We start from the raw sequence: 6,010 nt of genomic DNA, 5'->3' as shown, positions 1-6,010 counted from the left end.
CCATTTTTGCAAGGGACTCAGGACGCCAGGACCACGCAAAACATTGATCAATATTATCATTATTTATTCATTTGGCAGAGACACTCCTATCTACAGTGACTTACAAGGCCATCTTGATAAATGTGTATCAGGGAGCAGCAAGAATGACAAAAGCACATGTAAAGAGCAGCTAGTGACCAAGTGATAGGCTAAGAAAACAGTGTTAATATAGAAGTAAAACAGAGCTTGGAAATTGTACCTAACAACCATGCTTAAATGCAAAACACCTACCTCCTTCTAACATCAACAGAACACATGAACATTGCCACAGCCAGCAATCTAAAAAGGTGAAGATTACCATAGGTTACCACAAATTGTCACAGCTCCATATGGTGTCAAACAGTGATCTATAACAGCAGTAAGGGCAGCAGTGTAGCATAGTGGTAAGGAGCAGGGTTTGTAACCGGAAGGTGTCTGGCTCGATTCCCTGCTGGGGCACTGCTGCTGTACCCTTGGGCAAGGTACTTAACCAAGAATTGCCTCAGTAAAATATCCTGCTGTATGAATGGTTAACATGTAAAAATTGTATCCCATGTAAGTCCATCCGGAAAACAGCATCTGCTAATTGACAATAATATAATGTAATGGCCCCCTATTCGAGCCTTCATGGACGATCTTACTATAACAGCTTTGTCAGTTCCAGGAACTAGATGGATCCTCCAAGGCTTGGAGAGACTGATCACATGGGCTCGGATGTGTTTTAAACCAGCAAAGTCCAGGTCTCTGGTGTTGAGGAAAGGCAAAGTGTCAGATCGGTTCTGCTTCACACTTGGCGGTACCTGCATTCCATCAGTCACAGAAAAACCTGAGAAGAGCCTTGGGAAATATTTTGACTCCACCCTGAGAGACACCACTGCCATTTCAACAGCAATTAAAGAGCTAGAAGGGTGGTTGACAGCCGTGGACAAATCGGGTTTGCCAGGAAAGTTTAAGACCTGGATATACCAGCATGGCATCCTGCCTAGGGTCCTCTGGCCACTGCTGGTGTATGAGTTCCCATTGTCAACCGTGGAAGGAATGGAGAGAAAGATCAGCAGCCATCTCCGAAGATGGTTTGGGTTGCCAAGGAGCTTAAGCAGCATTGCCCTTTATGGCCACAGGAACAAGCTGAGTCTCCCCTTCAAAAGCCTGAGTGAGGAGTTCATGGTGACTCGTGCTAGGGAGGTGCTGCTATTCAGGGAGTCAAGTGACCCAAAAATCTCGAAGGCAGGGATCGAAGTGAGAACGCCAAACATGCAGTGGACCAAGCGGAAGCGCGATTAAGGCACAGAGTGGTGGTGGGGCCCGTGGCAACAGGCCGTGCTGGGCTAGGCATGATACCAACTCCTAACTACGCCAAAGCCAAGGGCAAAGAAAGGCAAGACCTGGTCCAGCAAGAAGTAAGAGCTACGGTCAAGGAGCTGCGCATGAGCAAGTCTGTGGGCCTGCGGCAACAAGGGACTTGGACTAGATGGGAAGAGGTGATGGACTGTAAGATCTCTTGGTCAGAACTATGGAAGGCAGAGTCCTCCCGTGTGAAATTCCTCATTCAGTCTGTCTATGACGTTTTGCCCAGCCCAGCTAACCTCTTCTGCTGGGGCAGGGCGGAATCACCATCATGCCCCCTGTGCCCAGGAAAAGGGAGCTTGGAACACATCCTCAGCAGCTGTCCAAACGCGCTCGCGGAGGGATGCTATAGGTGGCGTCATGACCAGGTACTCAGGGTAATTGCTGAATCCATCTGTAGCACCATCAACCAGGTCAAACGGCTCCAACCAGCAAGACGTGTAATCACGTTTATTCAAGCAGGCGACCCTCCCATTCCTTGACCTAAAGTCCAAGCAGGCCTCCTAAGTACAGCTCAGGACTGGCAGATGAGGGTGGATCTTGGGAAGCAACTTAAATTCCCCGAGTACATCATGGAGACGTCGTTGAGACCAGACATCGTCCTGAGCTCAGGAACAACAAAGCAAGTAGCCTTGCTGGAACTCACGGTTCCATGGGAGGAGAGGATGGAGGAGGCCAGTGAGAGAAAGAGGGGGAAATACGCTGAGCTCGTGGAGGAATGCCACAAGAGGGGGTGGCGAGCATGGTGTATGCCCATAGAAGTGGGAGGCTTTGCAGGGAAATCTCTGTGTAAGGTCTACTCTTTCCTGGGCATAACTGGTGCCCGCAGAAATAAAGCCATCAGGAGAGCCTCAGAAGCCGTGGAGAAGGCCTCAAGGTGGCTGTGGATCATGAGGGACAAGCCGTGGTCTAACATTACTTGGACACAGGCTGGGAGCTGATCACTCCCAGTCGGGTCGCCTGGCAGAGGGGGTCTGAAGTTGAAAGACCCGAAACCCCCGAGGGTGCCAGGTACTTCACTGATGATGTGTCCAAGTGCATCAGTAGATGTATGTAAACACCATCAGTAAAATATCCTGCTGCTGTATGAATGGTTAACATGTAAAAATTGTATCCCATGTAAGTCCATCTGGAAAACAGCATCTGCTAATTGACAATAATATAATGTAATATTACCTCGCATCACATACTCTGCTCTACATACCTAACAAGAGCAACATGGCAGCATTACACCACATCAGACTTCACCCTGTGATCAGGTAACGGGTGATAGGTGTGAGGTACATCCAACAACTTGGCTTTAATTCTGAGGATATCAGGCAATCCTGCAGTTATGTTGGCTGTTGTTCTAACCCCCTGTTGGGGGGGGAGGGGGTGCAGAATGGGATGTGGGGCTGCAGAAGGGTGCAACAGCCAGACAAAAAGAGTTTCCACAGTGGAGAGTCCTGAGCCAAAGGTGTGATAATGAACTGAAGGTTTAGGCGAGCCATGGCCTTGGATGCCCACATTTGCATGCACTCAGCTTAAAAATGGATTGAATTTTGTATTTATGAGCTCAGAAGGAACAAAAATCAGAAACATCTTAGGCGCCCCAGGACCGGGGCTGCCCACCTCTGGTCTCAATAAATGAATAAATGGCTTTTTCGGCCTTTGTAAGCCCTGTAAAACACTGACATTTTGTAGAGTTGCCATGGAAACAGTTGATAAATTCATAAGGACATCAGGTGCAACATAAATATTATGCAGAATAAATATGGGGGTATTTGAATTAAACAATTTAAAACTGAAAACTCACTAAACAATTTCCTCTTGGTTACTATAATATTGGCAACTTTTTAAACAGCTTTCAATATGTGTTTTCGATATTTAACAATTTGTGGTTCACAAAGTGACAGGATACCGTGCAGAAAATGCATTCAGTTGAACCCTACCGAAATGTCTTATTACAGTGCACGCCCATCAGAAATACTTCAATTAGAATCAACTGCATTTAGTCATTCAAAACACTGGGAGAGAACCATTCCCATACCAACACTATTGAAATATTCTGCTTGTAAGAATCAAGCACAACTTGGGCTCATCCAGAATACGTGTGTTGGTTGAGTATCTCATGCTAATTACTGAAGCACCCAGCTAGTAAAATATTTTGAGGAAGAAAAGATGTGTTGGGTTTAGCTAAGGGCCTGGGTGCCAGATGGTACAGTGAAAAGAGAACAAAGCTTTCAACAAATGAAAAGTACTGCCTTCTTGAGTCTAATAGAAGTCTTAAAACCAAAGAGATGCTTCTGAGAAATTGCCCATGCCAGTCTACACTTCCTAAAACACCATACACACCATGACAAACTGTTACAAAGGAGACAGGAAACTAACGTGCTCTGGCAATGATCCTTGATGACCTATGCAATGCCAGGAAAAACATTGTTTAAAAGTTTTAAAACATAAATGTCCATTTTATTCATTTAGTCATAGGAACCAATTCATCCTGGACAAAGAGAGTAATTCTTCTAGGCAGAATGTGCTATATATGTTTTTCCAGTCAGAACATCATGTCCCCAGTTTTGGTTTTGGCTATTTGTGCAAAGCTTTTTTTCTCCCTCTCCCTCACTGTGTATGTGAGAAAACATAGATCTATATTGTAGGAGGTTGGAGCTATGATCTCTGCCTGCCATCTCCATGTGGAGATGAGAGGATAGCTCTGGTCTTTCAAACAGCTCCACCACTCTGTATCTGGGAAAATCTTTGGATGGGCACTCCAACAGATTGCACCCTCAAACAGGCACAGAAAAGTACAAGCCAGAACATACACACATGCACGCACGCACGTGCACACACACGCACACACACACACACACACACACACACATATACTCCTTAAAAGGAGAAATACCTGTTTATAGTTGTGTTTTCAGTTTTAATTAGCCAGTAAGCAATACCATACGGTTGTGTTCACAAATGAAAATATTTCATTTGTCAAGGTTTCTAGTTTCTACAACTATAGCAAGGGTGTGAGTCCTCACTTCATACTGTCCATAAGTACAAACCACATTCTCCTGTTCTATTCCAGCGCAGGTCAGTAGGCCTATGACCGAAGCATCAGCAAACAACAGGACCTACTCCTTCAAAGCCTTTTGAAAATCCCTTTCATTTTGTGTTGCGGTGCCAGTTCCTTGCTTATGTTTCTAAAAGATTACAGAGATGTTTCAATTATATAACAACAGTGATGTCAGCAGTGGTGACGATTTTTGCCAGAGGTGGAACTGAATTGCCGCCGCCCCCCCACCACCCCTGCCCATTCACAGTGAAATATAATGCCATGTCAATAAAAGGACGAGCTCCGAGTTGCTACAGGGTTGTTGTCTTACAGTGTAACATAATGGACTTGTGAATAGATGGAGCATTTTCTCCAAACCACATTCAGTGAATGGTCATGGAAACTCCTGCTGAAGAATTTTTGATTTTTGAATCCCCAAGTTTCCCCATATGTTTTTGTTACAATTGATGTAATGTAATATGCGATCATACCTCAGCTTATAGCATAATTTCCAAAACTATGGACTTGTTAATGGATATTTAGATAGATTTAGGTAAATTTAAGTAAGTGGGATGTCAAAATACACCATTATACATATGTGTATTTATTTTAAAGTGTATTTACAGTATTTATTGATCGGTGCAATTGCATACTTGCTTACTTGTTTAAATCTGGCATATTTAGTACTCCATAGGATAATGCCTTCTGCCAGATAAATAAAGGCAATTTTAATCACAAAAGGATTATTTCTCTGCACTGTTCAACAACTGAATGAGATTACCATATCATTTGATTGCACTTCTTAAAATATTTGAACAATACCTGAAATTTCACTCTGAAGAGTAGTAAAATTAAATACTGTACTACTGAAGACTAACAAAAGTATGGATTTGTCTGCCCTCAGGTACAGTCAAAATTATTCTAGATCTTCATTGATTTGTTAGTTATTTTATCAGTTCATGAAATAATAATCACTTGGAGCTTTAATTTAAAGCTTCCACAAAGTTCTGCTCACTATGTGGCGCTGGTGCAAATAGTCATGAAACATTAATGAGCATGAATATTCATCTCCTGAGAATGATCAAATCGATTTCATTTCATTCAACATGTTTTCGCCTCCAAAATGGAGGCAAAAACATGTTGAATCAAACATCGGAGAATGCTTGCAAGCAGAATACCAAGCTTCCTGTGCCTGAATGCACTTAGACTTTGCATCTTTACCCACCCATTGATTAAAAATTTTTGCATCTAATTTCCACTCTCTGTCTGCCTCTCTCTCTGTCTGTCTCTCTCTGTCTCTCTCTTTCTTTTCTCCAGTGTTTACTTAAATAACAATTCAAGTAAACCTAAACCAAAGTACACAGGTGAACAAGCTGAACAATATCCCCCACATAAATCCACCTTATTTCATAATTTTGTGATTAAAAGGTCATGATGATGGTAATGTATTTTCTGTGATATTTCCCAAGTAAAACCACGCTTCCCATTGCTGAGTTTCCCCAGTGTATTCCCGCCTAGGTGACATGCCCAGAAAGCATGCTTCATCTCTGTACTCTCCGTTCTGCTGCTCTGGGAAGAAGGGAAGGCAGCAGAGACGAGGTGTGTGTGTGTGGG

At 43.4% G+C, this 6,010-nt stretch overlaps 1 pseudogene; it reads left to right on the top strand.

The window, feature by feature from the left end:
• Positions 1 to 624: 624 nt before the first annotated feature.
• LOC118791112 lies at positions 625 to 2,306 on the top strand (annotated as a pseudogene).
• The last annotated feature ends 3,704 nt before the right edge of the window (positions 2,307 to 6,010 follow it).

The sequence above is a fragment of the Megalops cyprinoides genome, chromosome 1 (genome assembly GCF_013368585.1).
Source record: "Megalops cyprinoides isolate fMegCyp1 chromosome 1, fMegCyp1.pri, whole genome shotgun sequence".
Classification (NCBI taxonomy): Eukaryota; Metazoa; Chordata; class Actinopteri; order Elopiformes; family Megalopidae; genus Megalops; species Megalops cyprinoides.
The sequence above is the reverse complement of the archived record's forward strand: the minus strand, read 5'-3'. Positions and strand labels throughout refer to the sequence as shown.